The following is a 17875-nucleotide window of genomic DNA, read 5'->3' as shown; positions in this document are numbered from 1 at the left end:
GTATTAGAAAAATAATGTTGAAAAATTTCTTGTAACTGACTGACCAACATTTCTGGACATAATATGCAAGTTAATCTATTTGAATTAAGATTTTCTCTGAAAATTCTAATTATTTCTGCAGTGTCAAACTGTTGCCTGATAATCGTGCAACGAAATACTTGTGGAAATATTTCTTCATGATTTTCCTCGCAGCAGTCGCCTAATTTCAAAATAATTTGTTTTTTGAAAAAATTCAATGGTAGTTCGGTCATCGGTATAAACTGTCCATCATCACTGTCGGCTGAATGAACCGTCATGCTAGAATTATTAATTTCACCAGAAGTATTTACTCTAGATAATCCGTCGGCCACAACATTTTGCTTCCCAGGCCTATGACGAATTTCATTATCGTATTCTTCTAATCTTAGCTTGTACCTGATTAATTTACTGTGAGGGTCTTTTAAATTCATGGCATATGTCAGAGGTTTATGGTCCGTGTACAAAATAAATTTCCTTCCAAAAATATATGGTCTGAAATATTTACATGCCCAATCTATTGCCAGAAGCTCTTTCTCTATTGTAGAATAATTTTCTTCAAGTTTTTGAGAGTGTCCTTGAAGCAAAAGCTATGGGTTTATCGCTTCCAACGGGCCCTTGGGAAAAATCCTATAGCATACTTCGAAGCGTCTGTAGTAAGAATGAAAGTTTTTGTAAAATCAGGATAGATCAGAATACTACTGCTGCTCAGAATGGCTTTACATCTTTCAAATGCTGAAATGTATTCTTTAGAGGTTACGATCGATTCTCCTTTCCGAATGAATTTCGATTTTCAAAATCCCGAATGAATTTCCTGTAGTACCCAATCACTCCTAGAAAAGCCCTAAGCTCCTTCTCTACTGAATAACTGAATTTTTTTCGAGGTTGGGCTTGACGCCTTCGGGAGTAACAATGTGACCCAAAAATGCCACTTCTTTTTGTAGGAACTTTGTTTTTTCTAATTGTATTTTCAGACCAAATTGTTTTAGGGTCTCAGATACATCTCTCAAGTTAATTAAGTGCTCCTGTAAACTAGTAGAAAATACAATTATATCGTCCATGTAAACTAGGCATTGTTTGCCGATGTGAGGTCTTAGGATGTTATCTAATACGCGTTGTAATGTGGATATTGCATTTTTCAGTCCAAATGGCATTCTAACAAATTCGTAGTGTACCATTGTCAACACTAAATGCGATTTTTGGAATATCTTTTTCAAAAACTTCTATCTGATGGAACCCGGAAGCGAGGTCAAGTGTAGTAAAGTACATACACCTTCCTAGTTTGTCTAATATATCTGTAGAATTGGTTGGGAAGTTTCGGTGTATTTAGCTGGTTTTTTCGTCCGTTCGCTACCGCGTGTATCATTCGACTGTTCCCTTTTTTACCTTTCCTTTCGCTTGACAGTTGGCTGACAGTGCTGCCAATTGTCGCGCGCGCTATCACCGACACAGGGTGATACAATTCCTACACGGCCTTTCCTGACCCTAAAATTCACCTGAATTTGCCCATAACTTCAACTGATCAAACGCCGTAGTTGTTCTTATTGGTCCCTCATCTTCGCTATCCAATTTCAACACCTCGCAACGGTCATTTGGCATAATCTTTATGATCTTATAAGGCCCAAGAAATTTCCGTTTAATCTTTCTTCCAACTCCAAATTGCGTAACTGGTATTGCCACGATATCTCCTATCTTGTACTCCCGATTTGTTTTACGCCGTAAATTATAACCTTTACGATTCTCGTCTTGAATCTTTGCTATGCCCTCACAAGCTATCTTTCGCAATTCTTGTCGTTCATCCGTAAACACTTTTTGAGCTTCATGTTGCAATATTTCATAGATCCGAACATTTTTCTTATCATTCATCCTCACTCCTACCATCAACTCAAAAGGAGTCATTCTAATGGATCGTTGCCAACTGTTATTAATTGCCGTTTGCAATTCTTTCACGAACTTAAACCAATTTTCCGGATTTTCATGTGACAACTTTGCTAACGTAGGTATGATAATTCGATGCATACGCTCAACCTGGCCGCTTCCTCTTGGTACTCCTGTAACTACGTGATGTAATTCAATATTGGCCTCTACGCAATATTTGGTAAACAACCCAGATTTAAAGGCTGATCCTCTATCGCAAATTATTCTACGAGGATACCCAAACGTTTCTGAAATTATCGTTAGCTTTTTCAGAACTTCTTCGGCATTAGTTGTTTTAGTTGCAAATAGCCAAACACACTTTGTGAATGCATCTACAACGGTTAAAATATAATTATAAGATTTGCGTGTAGATGGCATGGGGCCTAAGTGATCGACGTGAAAGGTATCTAACGGAACTTCTCCTTTTGGTATTGTATGAAGTTGTCCCTCCGCTTTGCCTCGTTTCCTATCATTTACAATACATCGGACACAGTTACTGATACAATCCTTTGCCTTCCGTTCTATTTCCGAAATGAAATAATCTTCATCCAAACATTCTCTCATTTTTTTGACGCCAAAATGTCCTTTCTCATGTACTTCTCTTATGAGACTTATTTCCATACCTTTAGGCACAACTAACTTCATGCGATTATTCACCTTCTTATAAACCAATCCATTAATCAATCCAAAATCATTACTATCTTCTCCTCTTTCTATTGCCGCCTTAATAGCTGTTATTTTTTCATCACGCATCTGCGCTTGCATCATCCTTTCGCTCACTACAGCCGACATCTGTAGTACATTTGCCCTTGATAGAGCGTCAACGTGTTTCATCTTTTCACTTGAACGGTGTTCTACTTCAAAATCAAATTCGGACAACGTTACAAACCAACGACTTATACGGGCATTCGGAATCTTTTTGTTTAACGATTGCTTAAACGCCATGCAATCTGTTACTACTTTAAACTTTTTTCCAAGCAAATAGCATCTAAACTTCTTTATAGACTCTACAACGGCTAATGACTCTAATTCAAAAGAATGATAGTTTTTCTCAGCCTTATTAATCAATCTACTGTAATAATGACATGGATGTAACTTTCCATCTTCCTCAGAACATTGTAACAATATACCAGCAATAGCGTCCTTACTCGCATCTGTATGTAGCTCAGTAACTAATTTCGCATCAAAGATGTGTAGCACTGGATATTTCACTAATTTTTCTTTGATTAACTCGAATGCTACTTTTGCTCTTTCATCAAATTCAAACTTACTCTCTTTTTTTCAACATTGTCGTCAACGGTTTAGATATACTAGCGAATCCTTCAATAAATTTTCTGAAATAATTAGCCAAACCTAGGAAACGTTGTAATTGCTTAACCGTTTTGGGCTGTGGATAATGCCTTACTTTTTCTATCTTTTGCTGTGACGGTTCAATCTGTCCCGCATAGATTGTATAACCCAAATACTCAACGCGACGTTTCAGGAAAGCACACTTTTTCCAGTTGAATTGTAGTCCAGCTCGTTGCGCTACCTCCAGAACACGACGTAAAGATGTCAGACCACGTTCCTCGTCCGGAGACGGTATAATGATGTCATCAACGAACGCCATCATGGTACCATCCATGATCAACTCCTGTAACGCAGCATCGATGAAACGTCCAAACGCACTGCCGCTGAGACATAAGCCGAACGGAGCTCGTAAGAACTCATACTGCCCATCGGCCGTCACAAATGATGTGTACTTGCGACTTGCTTCTTCCACCTTGACGTGAAAATACGAATTTTTCAGATCAAGTACACTGTAAACGCGAGCATTAGCCAGCTGATCGATCTGCTCTTCGATGTTAGGCATCGGGTATGAATCACGCACGATCTTTTTGTTAATCTCGCGATAGTCCACACACACTCGATGGGATCCATCCTTCTTTGGAACTACTACTACTGGGCTGGCATAAGAGCTTCGCGACTTCTGGATTATACCATCATTTAACCACTCGCGAACTTGTTTTCTAACCACATCCTTTTCTAACGGGGCTAATCTTCTTGGCATTGAACGTACTACATCTGGACTGTTCACACATATTTTCAACTCACACTCGACGCTGGTATTCTTGGCTGGTTCATACTTGTTCACCAAATCACTTATCGCACTCCTGTACGATGATGGTACGTCCAACTCGTGTTGATCTTTACACATGATTTGGAGAACCCAACGATCATCCACGTTCGTAGAGCCATCTACTTGCTTTTGCTTTGTGATTTTCACAAATCCGTTGGAAATTACATAATCAACTCTTTTCAGTACATCCACTCCTATCAGCATTTTGGAATCGATAGAATCCGACGGTACAACCACGAAACGAGTTTCTTCTTCAACTTCATCGATCACCGTTTTGATCGTCAGCTCGCCACACACACTATGTTGTTTTCCACCGTACCCTTTTATTACACGTGCAGACGGCTTCAACTCATTTTGGTTGAGTTTCAATTCCTGGAACAGATCATTGCGCATGAGGGTCACATCACTACACGTATCGACAACTGCTTTACCTTTGTTATTCCAGATCGTAACACACACTTCTGGAAATGAACTCATCATTGTTTGTACCTTAGTACCGCTCTTCGCACACTTCGTCGCAATATGTCCGATTTCACCACACGAGAAACATTTCGGTTTCTTTTCTTGCGTCGTGCACTCCTTCGCGAAATGTCCCTTCACGCCACATTTGAAACACGTCGGACCCTCCTGTTTTGTTGGACATTCGGCTAATCGATGAGCAGTACTACCACAGTTAAAACAAGCTGAAACTCGGGCTGAAAGTCATTTGAGTTTCAGCCTTCTTGAGTGACCGGGCGTGAGCGGCGAGCGTACTCGGCACTCGTTCTCATGCTCTCTTTCTCTTTCCTTTCGCTGTATTGGATACTCCCCGCTCCAAGCACAGCTGTTATGGATATAAAAGAACAATTCTTAGAAACCTAGTTGCAAGGAGCAATTTACGATGCAATCGAACGGTTTATTCAGAATGTTTACAGCAGCTGGTCGATCAAAACAAAATATTGATTGCGTTTAACTAGCAGTGAAATTTGTACTGACATTATTAGAAAAGGTATAAAAGTTATGAAAAACGAACGTGAAAAACTATACACAATTTCATTAGGTTGGGTACCTACCGACTATTTGGTTCACTGCACTAGTACGATCAAACACTTTCGCGCATGCGAATACACTTAAACTCGTTCAATAGCCACACGCTAAAGTTTATTTCACCAAAAACACTATAAAAGAATGATATTTGTATTGTAAATATAAAATTTTAAGCTTTATAATCCACTTTCATGCGCACCAAGCCAAGCCAAGTTGAAAACTGTTTATCTACCTGTGATCTGTCTGGTAAACCTTCTACCACAAGTGTGAATTTCCAACACATAGAACGAGAGAGCATTCAGGAGTAGCGTAGAGTGGTGGACTATGTGAGAGTGCGAGAGTGTGAGCCGAGCGCAAGGCGAAATTTTTCTAACACCTCAACGGAACGAGCGTTCCGGAATGGAAAGGGAAGGTAGTATCAAGGTGGAGTGTGAGGGTAGCTTATGCTCAGAAAGAATATTCGGCAAACACACTACTGGTGGAAGCGTTCAGGCATGAAGTGGGATTGCGGAGTGCGAGTAAGTTGCGCGATCGCTCGAAAGTGTGGGTCAGGGGTAGCGAGAGGCATCAAAATGAGTTACTCTCTGTCATGCGGGAGTGCTGCCAATTGTCGCGCGCGCTATCACCGACACAGGGTGATACAATTCCTACATATCTGTAATGTTAGGAAAAGGATAACGGTCACTGATTGTTTTTTTGTTTACATTCCGGTAATCTACGACAAGTCTCCATTTAGGCACGTCTTGTACAGTGCTCTTTTTTGATACGATCCATATTGGCGATGACCATGGGCTATTAGAATGTTGTCTAATGCCTTGCTCTAGCAGTTTATCAATTTGATTCTGTACCTTTTCTTTTTGGCAATAAGGGTAGCAATATGACTTTGTGTAGACTGGTACATCGTCCTTTGTATTAATATGATGCTTGATAGCATTGGTAAAGGTTAATTTATTACCCTCAACGAAGAAGATATCTTTATAACTCAAAATTAATTTTTCAAGCTTTCTTTTCTCTTCTGGGTTTAAATGATCAGTTTGACCATTAATGCGCAGTTCATTGCAAGTTCCGTTTGAATGATTCGAATTACAAATGTCTGATGTGTTGTGATTCAATGGAATTTCAAAATTATTAATTTCAAATTCTAACACTTTTGTTAATTTGACTGTAAATTTCAACGTGTTACAGTTGCAAACTACTACATTGGCAAAATAATCATTTGATCTATAAATTCCAGGCAAAATAAATACATTTGGATAAATTTCCAATCCGTTGTCCAAATAAAAATCACCGGTTTCGTAAAGTGTTGGTAATAGAACAATCTTATTTTCAGAAGCTTCAAGATTTATAATTTGCGGTTCTGCATGTTTCTCATACATTGGTATAATTTCGTTGCCAATTTTTTAAGTATTTTCCGACGCTACGATAGTGGAATTAAGCTTTTGTAACGATTCATATCCAATAAGGCCATCGAAAAATGGGTGAAAATCAAAGATATAGAACCTAAATTTTTCCGAAGAAGAGTTTCCTGGGAAAGGATTGAAGTCTACAAATTTATCCACTGTAGACAATCCATGCACACTACGTACGACCAATGGTTTTATACTACGGCAGAGAAATTTTCTATCTTAACCAAGCTTCGGCGGATATAATTCTTATTTGCTCCAGTGTCTATCAGGAAGTTCAATATTTTTCCACAAGTGGTTCGTAATTTAATGTACGGGATGTAATTTCCTAAGTTTTGTGCTCTTTGTGCTGAACTATGTGAAAATTTAAATTATCAATAGATTCTTCAGTTGTTTCTTGATCAACGTTACTTAATTCCTCAACATGAAAACGTGGTTGACCTGTTGACTTAAAATAGGTTTGATGCTTATTTCTTTGCGTTTCTTTTGTACTGCGTTTTAAGCGACTATTGTAAGAGTGCCTAGCAGAAGGATCAACATCCATTTTTTCGACAATATCTTTTCGTACAAACTCATTTGGTTGCGGTGTTGGATTACGGTACTCGAAGTTTCTGTTCATCATTTGATTTTTTTGTCTCTCTCTAACATGTGCATCAGCAAGATCTCTGGCAGCTTGAAAAGCATTCTCGAGTGTATCGGGTTTACTCGCTCTAACTAGTCTAGGCAGATCGTAACTTAAACCATCGATAAATGCGTTCGTTATCGTAATCACTAACACCCGCATGATAGCAGCTTCATGTCCTGAATTGATCGGATCTTGGTATATGTTACTGTTTAGCTCATGATATAATTCTTCGCACACACTGATGTAGTTTTTTAGTGATAAACCGTTTTGCTTAAGCAACAAAATATCGGATATATTGTTGGACAGATTTCTATGCGCACTAAAATTTTCACTCAATGTTTGCTTAATGAATGTGCAGTTAAGTGAACAGTTTTTTATAAGTAGCACTTTGTTCGCTTTACCTACTACTCTGTTTCGCACGTGGCCAAACCACATTCTGTATACGGCACTATCCTCAGCCTCGTGGCAATGGTTCATTGTCCTTTCCACTGTGTCTATCCATGTGGTTAGCGTATTTTTATCTCCACTATATTCTGGCAAATATTTTAACGTATCAGGAAGCTGCTTAAATTTAACCGCGGCGTCAACTGTTCTGATGCTTGTTTTATCCCTAATCTTCTCACTAATTCATTTATTTGCTCTTGCAAATTTGCGATAGTGTGCTCCATTTCACTCTCTTTTTTATCACGCACTTTTACTCACAACTATTTGTAGTCTTACATGGTAGCGTTTCTTATCGAACAGCACAAATCCGCTGGTATTCCGCCAGAGATGGGTAAACCGGTTGCTCGGGTTCGCCTTTCGAGAATAGATTGTCACCAATGATTTCAATTGTTTATCAGCCGAACCGCCCTGGATATGCTGGATTTCCAATATGATGCTAAAGGTGAACTTCGTCGCTCGAAAGCTTCGACTGCGCCAGTTATGGTATGTTGCTTCACGTCTTTCTTTATTGACGGTTGGTTTTAGAAGGAAGTCTCTTCTAGTGCTCAACTAACAGCAGAACTAGCAGCTGACAGTGAGTCCCCGATGAAAATACTATTACGTATCTTAATATAACATTAGCCTGGTAATGTTATACCAGCTATAACTTACAATATCCGCGAAGTATCCAGAAAAGCTGCCCGTAAAGGTGACTCTTTACAAGAGCTAGTGGTCCGTGTTCGTACAATCGAAATCGAACAACAAGCCGAGGAAATATACAACAAGAAGCACAACGTCGAAGAAACTTCAAGTGTATTGACGGTGTCTTACGGTATTCCTGGATCGAATCGAGCAGAGGTTCGAGCATCAACATTTGGCTACCGAGGCAGAGGGTATTTTCCGTTAAGCCGGGGAGGATATTCACGCATAAGTGGGGCTGTTCCATCGTCATTTAAACCATGTTGGCGTTGTATGAGCACAAGTAATCAACCGGATTGCTGATTTGCCGTAGATAAGTTTTTTTCATTTGTGCAAGACAAAAGGGCATATCCAAAGAGCATGCACGTCATCTCGTGATAAGTGTGAATCCGTTAAGGATCAAGATCAATCATCGGCTTCCAAAGTAAGGAAGATTGCTACAGTTTCGACTGCCGAGCAAGGAGAGGAAGGTGTAAGTGTTTATGAAAGCGATTTAATGTCATAATAGCAATTCAGAGAAAGATAATAAATTGTTGTCGCTCGGAGACATTTTCATTAAATGGAATTGATGATGCAAACTAATAATCTAATTATATCGTTTTAGAAAATATTCCAAGATGTTCAAGCCAATAACAACATCAACACGAATACGGGAAATCCTTTCTTAACAACTGATTCGAATCAGATTTCGACTCCAGAATTATCAGGGTGCGCTATAGAAGTATCAGAGTGTCTTCCGGAATCATACGTGATGTGTTCATTGGATTTATGTGGGATGGAAGGCACTGGTTCAGTTGTTTGTACAGTGGCTGGAGTTGAGGTTTAGTTTTTGATAGATTCCTGAAGATTCACTTGGCTGAAGTGAATACTGTCGGCGACAATATTTTCGATCGATTATTGAGAGATCCGATCTCTCATCCAATTTATGAACTCGCAAACGGAACGGATAAACCGTTGAGGGCATATGCTACCAGTCGACCATTCCAGTTATTGCTTCCTTTCTTGCCGAATTATTTATTTCTCTTGACGGTCCATCGGGAATCGAAACTTTTTACAAAATCCCAGGAGCAAAGCCACTTTTAGGGCGTTCCACTGCGACTAGATATAGTGTGTTGCAGTTAGGATAAGGTGTCCGAATTTTAAGCTCTCATGACGCAATGTACAGATCAGTTTTAGGAGAAGTGAATACTTTAGGCACATCTGATCGTTTTCCCAAATTTAAAATACCAGCGGTAATGCTGTTTTACGATAAAAATTTGTCCCCATCGAGAAAGGTATATACAAATATTCCTCCCACATATAAAACAGAAGTTGAAAATCGACTCCAAAGCCTCTTATTATCTGATATTATTGAAAAGGTGACTAACAACATGGACAAATCCTTTTGTTCATCACTATTAGTAGTTCCGAAGGGCAAGCGGGATATTAGATTAGTAGTTGATTTGCGAGGGCCAAACAAATGTATTATTAGAACCCCTTTTAGAATGCCTACATTGGAAGAAATACTATTGAAACTAAATGGAGCCGGTTGGTTTTCTACTATCGACCTAACTAATGCATTTTACCACATCGTGCTGGATGAATCATGCAGGCATTGAACAATTTTTTTCTCTGGCAACGATACATACCGCTTCATTAGATTACTTTTCGGATTGTGCAACGCCCCTGATATTTTTCAGGAAATCCTGCAGACAGTTGTACTTGCAAAATGTCCTGGGACAGTAAACTATCTCGATGATATTCTTGTTTTTGGTCACACAAAGGAAGAGCACGACGAAAACCTTCGTTATACACTATCGCGTCTTCGAGAACTCAATGTTTTGCTGAATTCTGACAAATGAGCTTTCGGAAAACAAACTGTCAAATTTTTGGGTTTCTTACTATCACATAATGGTTGGCGAGTCGATGAAGACAAAAGAAAAGCCATCAAAGGATTTCGACGCACAGAAACATTATCAGAGGAAAAAACTTCTTAGGCCTCATCAATTTTCTTGAAACATTCACCCTGATCAGAGCAGAAAGGACCAAAAATCTAAGAGTCCTTGCAAATTCATTATCCTTTTATTGGACTGAATTGGAAGAATTTAAGTTCAATGATATAAAAAACGCGGCACTGAATGCAATTGAGAAGCTTGGCTATTTTAACTACAAAGACAGAACGCATTTTTTATTTGTAGATGCGTCTCCATTTGGTCTTGGAGCAATGCTTGCCCAATTTAATACCGCAGGTGTACCTCGTATAATAGCATGCATTTCCAAATCATTGACTGTTACAGAACGACGTTACCCACATACCCAAAAAGAAGCTTTAGCAATAGTATGGGCAGTGGAACGATTCAAATATTATTAAACGAGCATTAACTTTACCATTTGGACGGACTCAAGAGCGAACATGTTCATTTTTGGAGGACAGTTTAGATCGGGGAAAAAGTCTATTACTCGGGCAGAGTCTTGGGCTCTGCGTTTGCAGCCATTCAATTTCAAAATCCGTTGTATTCCTGGAGTGCGAAATATTGCTGATATAGTTTCGCAATTGATAAGCAAATGTCAAGCAGATGAACCTTTCGACAAAGATGAAGATGAGCACATGTTATATACTCTTGATGCATTTAACATGAGTATTTCATGGTCAGAGACCCAAAGGGCTTCAGAAAAAGACAAGGAGCTAGCAGAAGTCCGGCGTTCAATAGAAACAGGCACATGGCCACGTCATCTAAGAAGATATGAATGTTTGGAAAAAACAATTGTGGACTCTCAATCCCCTAGTTTTCAAAGACAATCTAATAGTGTTACCCATACTCCTAAGTAAGAAAGCTATAGAAACATCACACGAAGGACATGTTGGTTGCGGAGCTACAAAAAGAATTCTCCGTGAACATTTCTGGTGGCCTAGTTCCTGCGTTCCTAGTCCTAGTCCTGCGTTCCTAGGCCTAGTTCCTTAGTTCCTGCGCTACTTGTCTAGCAATCTCTAGAAGAAATCCACCCGTGCCCCTATGCAGTCGACAATTGCCAGAAGGGCCACAGGAGATGCTTCAAGTAGACTTTTTATCATTGCAAGGATGTGGTTCTGGGCATTTCTTGGGATTTGCGTGGACACCTACTCCCGTTATTTACATGTCGTACAGCTGAAATCCACTGATGCAAATTCAACTAATACGGCGCTTTGTAATATATTTAAGCTATGGGGATTGCCTGGCGCCATCCAAAGCGATAATGGGCCACCACTTAAAAGCAAAGAAATTACAGACTTTTGACATAAGACATTAGTGCACAATCGAATGGGGCCGTTGAACGGCAGAACCAGGGGGTAATAAAGGAGATTTCTGTGGCAAAAATAGAACAAAGGAACTGGAATGAAGCCCTTCAGGAGTATGTACGAGGGCTGACAATAAAGTAAGGTCTCCAACGCTGCAACTTCGCCGGATCACGCGCTAGGCGAAATCTGGCAAAACCGCCGTGTTCCTTGGTTCCCCTACTACCACTTTGCTGCTGGGTGAGGCTTCCCCGACCGCTCAGACTTGGCTGAGCAGCCGTCAACGATGGAGGTATCCCTAGCGTCAGCGTCCAAGTGCGAATTGCGTTCTGTAATACGTTTTTTGAGTGCGAAAAAGGTGACACCTAATGAAATCCATCGTCAACTAGTTGAAGTTTACGGGGAAAAGTGTATGGACATAAAAAACGTGCGTAAATGGAGCCGCGAGTTCAATTCCGGTCGCACTAATGTTCACGACGAGGAGAGAAGTGGCCGACCGTCGGTCTCGGATGCGATTGTTCAAGCAGTGGAGGCAGAAATGCTCAAAAACCGCCGTGCGACAATTAGGGACTTGGAAGAGAAGCTTGGAGGAGTGTGTAGCAGCGAGACAATCCGTCATATCCTTGTGAACAACTTGCAGTATCACAAAGTTTCTGCCCGATGGGTGCCGAAACAGCTGACCGAAGACCACATGAAGCGGCGTGTGGAATGTGTGACTTTTTGGAAGGGTTTGTTACGGGGGATGAAACGTGGGCTCATCACTACACACCCGAAACAAAGGAGTCGTCCAAACAATGGCGCCATAGCGATTCTCCGAAACCCAAAAAGTTTAAGGCGACACTGTCAGCCGGCAAGGTGATGGCTACGGTGTTTTGGGATCGCCAAGGGGTATTTTTGGTGGATTTCATGCCAAGGGGAACCACTATCAATGCAGCAAGGTACTATGAGACCCTGGAAAAGCTTCGTCGTGCCATAAAAAACAAACGCCCGGGATTACTGAGCAAAGGAGTGAAATTTCACCACGACAACGCTCGCCCGCACACAGCCAACGTTACCCTTGACCTGCTCAAGAATTTTGGCTGGGACATCATCGATCACCCGCCCTATAGTCCCGATGTGGCCCCAAGTGACTACCACATGTTCCCCGCCCTGAAAAAACATCTCGGAGGGAAGAAGTTTGAAAGTGACGCAGAGGTTCAGAAAGAGGTCAACACCTGGCTGCGCGAGGCGGACGGAGAGTGGTATTCTGCCGGGATAGACAAGTTCATCGTGCGGATGCGCAAGGTGTTGGAAAAAAATGGCAAGTAAGTAGAAAAGTAGCCAAGACCTTGGCCTTTCCAACGGTGTATCGCTTTTTGTAAATAAATGTCATTTTCTATGAAGAAAAAAAAAATGGAGACCTTACTTTATTGTCAGCCCTCGTACATCAGACTCTCAGATTAATAATCCTCCTACCTCTGATTTTTTTCTGAATTTTTAACAGTACATTCAGCTGAAACATCAGATGGTTATTACATTCATTTCACTGAACTATTATAGGAATCAAATAATTTTCAAAGTTGCAAATTTTTCGGCTGAAATACGTGAAGTACCGTTTCAAAACTATCAAAAAATCACTATTTGTTCTACCGAATTTAACGTAGATTCAGTAAAAGATGCATTAATGAGATACCACAATAACAAACAAACAGCTATAATGACATTAGAAGATACCATTAATATCGTACAACAAGTTTACAGAAAAATCTTTAGCATTCAAGTCCATTTCGTCTTTACACAATTTATAGTTCAGGATGTAACCAATGAGCAAAGACAAGATGCAATTATTACGAAAGAACACGAACGTACTCATATAGGAATCACAGAAATAGAAAATCAACTCAAGAGAAGCTTTTTCTTTCCAACAATGGCACAAAACATCAAAATAGTTTGCAATTCATGTAAGATTTGCAATGTTCACAAATACGAAAGGAAGCCATATAACATAAAATTATCTCCAAGAACAGTAACCGAAAAACCTTTCGAAAGAGTGCACATGGATATTTTTCAAATTGATAGAATTAATTTCTTATCACTGGTTGATGCTTTTAAATGCTTTTAAATAAAAATGGATTCGAAAAATCTAACGGATGTTAAAAACGCTTCATCAAAATACTTTAGTACGTTTAACATTCCGAAAAAAAAGTAACAGACCACGAGACAACGTTTGGATCCGTTCAATTAAGAAACTATTTAGCGAATCTTAATGTCGAACTTTGCTACGCTTCAAGCTCGAAAACAAATGGTCAAGCAGAAAAAACTCACTCAACGATCATCGAGATACTAAATACAAACAAGTATAAATTCCCGGACACAAGCACTAAATCAAAAATAGGTATTTCAGTATCTCTGTATAACAACTCAGTGCATTCGTCAACAAAATACACTCCCAACGAGATAGTATTTAACCAATCGAATAATTACCCCAACTCAGAAGATTTTTTTTAAGTAAAAGAGAATCTTGAAAACACTAGACTCATTCAAATTAAAAGAAACACAAATAAAGACCCACCAGAGCTAAGAGAAAATGAAAAGTGTTCGTTAAGCCAAATATTAGGAAGAAACTTGATCCTAGGGCTAGACTTTCTTAAGTACACAGTTCAAACAAAAGCACTTTCAGAAGCATGGAAAATATCAAAAGAAACAAGTCAAAAATCAAACGACGAAAATGGTACTACCGGAAGATTCTATTTGAATTATTTCAGATGCGGATCAGATTACTTTTCGTTTTGTACGTAACAAGCGCTCTTGGAGGAAGTTTAAACATAAGAAACCTAAATCAAGACCCCGTTTATTATTAGGAAAACAAGATTGTCAATTTCAGAAAGACAATGTTAAAATCGTTTATCCAACCGCCCTATCGAATATCGAGAACAATGGTTAAAAATGGTTTAAAACAATGGCAAGCAAAAGTATGGAGATGAGAAATAAACTAATCTAACTTAACCCGGTAACACAATTTAAAAGATGGGACGCTATAGGTACAGCAAGGGAATGGCTGACAGGTTCTTCAGACGCTGAAAATCTTAGAATCATCAATACAACCCTGGACGAGCTCATCAGTGAGAATAACGCACAAATACGCATAAATAACGTCGTAAACGCGAAGATTTCCGAGATGACTCTAACCATAAACGAACTCATAAAAAACATGCAGCGAAAGAGAAAATTCTACTACAAGAAATAGATGCAATCACTCTTTTAGTTTACATGGATGCAACAAATCGTATCTTAGAAGACATAGAAGATACGATACTTCGTACGCCCATTCAGCTGACTAGCAGTAAATTATTGTCACTAGATGAGATACTTGCTGTAGAAAAAGCAATTAATAACCAAGGCATTAATACAGATTTCCCTGAACAAGCCTTAGATTATGCAATGTCGTAAATTGCAATGAAATGTTTTTCTACATTCCCAAAGTCGAAGATAATTATAAAATGTTTGAAATAGAACCATTATCCAGCAACAAGAAGATGATAATAAACATCCCGTCGTACATCATAAAAAGCGGAAATTGTTATGGTCCAACCTGGCTCGGAAGATCTGTCACGGAAACTCACCGGTGACATGGAACGGTCACCGGTGGATGTGTTAGTGCGATCTACCGAGAGGTCAGCGAACGAGCGTGAGCGTCCACTAAAAGATTTATTAATTAGATTCGTCCTAGCGTCCTCGGTGATCTCTCCCCGATTGACTTTATGTGCTGTGTCCGTGTGTTTGATGTAAAAGTGGCGTGAAATGTATCCGTGTAAAAGTTCGATGTATAAATATAAGTTCGTTTAAAAACATATAAAACAAAACATAAAAGTGGCGTCGAGGATATCGCGTTCGTGTCGCGTTCGTAAGTTTTTTTTCGCGGTCCGCAATCTTTTCGCGTGTTACGTGCTATCTATGTAAAAAAGGACAATTCCGCCAATTATTTATGTTATGCAGAATTATGTTTAGCCCCGACGACACTACCGGGATGGACGATCAGCGTCGGTTGTCCCAGAATGGAGCAAACGCATTGAACGCAGCTTTCGTCCCACGCCAGCATCCGCCATCGCAAAGCACAGGGACGCTTACAGTTCATCCACCCTCACAGCATTCCGCCGCAGCAGCACAGCCAGGCACGGCGACGCAGGGTCCCGACACAGCGATGCTGTACCAAATGCTGCAACTAATGCAACAACAAATGCAGCAGCAGCAGCAACAGCAACAAATGATGGCACAGATGATGCAGCAGCAACAGCATACAGCACCCCAGCCCCAGTACCAACCGCAGCAGCAGCCCGCAGCGCCACGAGACCCCGAGATCATCATGGATGCATTATCGGCAAGCATCACGGAATTCTGGTACGAGGCAGAATCCGGTTTAACGTTCAACGCGTGGTACAAGCGTTACGAGGACGTGTTTGCACAAGATGCTTCCCGGCTCGATGATTCGGCAAAATTTCGGTTGATGATGAGGAAATTGGGCACGATCGAGCACGCACGGTACTCAAACTACATCCTACCACAGTTGCCCCGCGACATCAGCTTCAATGAAACGGTAAGCAAGCTTAAAACCCTATTCGGCTCAACAGAATCGCTGCATAGTAAAGTTACAGATGCCTAAAGATAGTGAAAGCGAGGAACGAGGATCTGTTAACCTTTTCGAGCCGAGTAAACCGCGCCTGTGACGACTTCCAGTTCGCATCGATGAATGAAGCGCAATTCAAATGCCTTATACTGATATGCGGATTGAGAGACGATGCGGATGCCGAGATCCGCATGCGATTGCTGACCATCATCGAGGGGAAATCGGAGATAACGTTGGAGCAACTGTCTACCGAAGGTCAACGCATTCTGGGTCTCAAAGTAGACAGCGCGTTGATATCCGCCGAGGGGGTAGATCGAGTACTGGCGTTGCACAACGAGGAAAAGCGACGTTTTCCTGCAACAAACCGGCCTAACTACACGCACCAGCGCCAGACGCAGCCGCGAAATATGGAAAGTGCACCGGTGTCGAAACCACGCAGACCGTGCTGGTTGTGTGGTGAGTACCACTGGGTGCGAGAGTGTACGTACGGCTCTCACAAGTGTCAGGATTGCGGGAGACACGGACATCGAGAGGGCTACTGTCGCACTTCGGGCCCAAGGAGAGAGAGAGGATCCCGATTCCGCAAGTGATCAGCCGTAGCGACACGTGTAGTGATGCCCGCCCGCTTGACAGGATGTCGCGCAACATGCAAGCTGAAACTCGGGCTGAAAGTCATTCGAGTTTCAGCCTTCTTGAGTGACCGGGCGTGAGCGGCGAGCGTACTCGGCACTCGTTCTCATGCTCTCTTTTTCTTTCCTTTTGCTGTATTGGATGCTCCCCGCTCCAAGCACAGCTGTTATGGATATAAAAGAGCAATTCTTAGAAACCTAGCTGCAAGGAGCAATTTACGATGCAATCGAACGTTTTATTCAGAATGTTTACAGCAGCTGGTCGATCAAAACAAAATATTGATTGCGTTTAACTAACAGTGAAATTTGTACTGAAATTATTAGAAAAGGTATAAAAGTTATGAAAAACGAACGTGAAAAACTATACACACTTTCATTAGGTTGGGTACCTACCGACTATTTGGTTCACTGCACTAGTACGATCAAACACTTTCGCGCATGCGAATACACTTAAACTCGTTCCACACGGTAAAGTTTATTTCACCAAAAACACTATAAAAGAATGATATTTGTATTTAAAATATAAAATTTTAAGCTTTATAATCCACTTTCATGTGCACCAAGCCAAGCTAAGTTGTAAACTGTTTATCTACCTGTGATCTGTCTGGTAAACCTTCTACCACAAGTGTGAATTTCCAACACATAGAACGAGAGAGCATTCAGGAGTAGCGTAGAGTGGTGGACTATGTGAGAGTGCGAGAGTGTGAGCCGAGCGCAAGGCGAAATTTTTCGAACACCTCAACGGAACGAGCGTTCCGGAATGGAGAGGGAAGGTAGTATCGAGGTGGAGTGTGAGGGTAGCTTATGCTCAGGAAGAAAATTCGGCAAACACACTACTGGTGGAAGTGTTCAGGCATGAAGTGGGATTGCGGAGTGCGAGTAAGTTGCGCGATCGCTCGAAAGTGTGGGTCAGGGGTAGCGAGAGGCATCAAAATGAGTTACTCTCTGTCATGCGGGCGCGCCAATTGTCGTCGTTAGGAAGAGCAACGGTAGCATCTGAATATGTGAGGACTATTCGACGGGACTGAATTAGGCTCTTCGGACACACTAGTACCTACTACCGCTCCCAGGCGATATCTTCTCCAAATTGGCCCAATCTAGATACTTCAGCAAAATCGACCTTTCCGACGCATTCTTGCAGGTAGAAATCGACGCCAAATACT

General features: G+C 40.9%; 1 long non-coding RNA gene across 1 annotated transcript; it reads right to left on the bottom strand.

The window, feature by feature from the left end:
* Positions 1 to 16972: 16972 nt before the first annotated feature.
* LOC118514561 lies at positions 16973 to 17443 on the bottom strand. Its single transcript, XR_004906668.1, has 3 exons — positions 17306 to 17443; positions 17106 to 17204; positions 16973 to 17023 (listed from the first exon to the last, which is right to left on the bottom strand). It is a non-coding gene; the product is annotated as an uncharacterized LOC118514561 (long non-coding RNA).
* Between the last annotated feature and the right edge of the window lie 432 nt (positions 17444 to 17875).

This window comes from Anopheles stephensi, chromosome X, assembly GCF_013141755.1.
Source record: "Anopheles stephensi strain Indian chromosome X, UCI_ANSTEP_V1.0, whole genome shotgun sequence".
Classification (NCBI taxonomy): domain Eukaryota; kingdom Metazoa; phylum Arthropoda; class Insecta; order Diptera; family Culicidae; genus Anopheles; species Anopheles stephensi.
The sequence above is the reverse complement of the archived record's forward strand: the minus strand, read 5'-3'. Positions and strand labels throughout refer to the sequence as shown.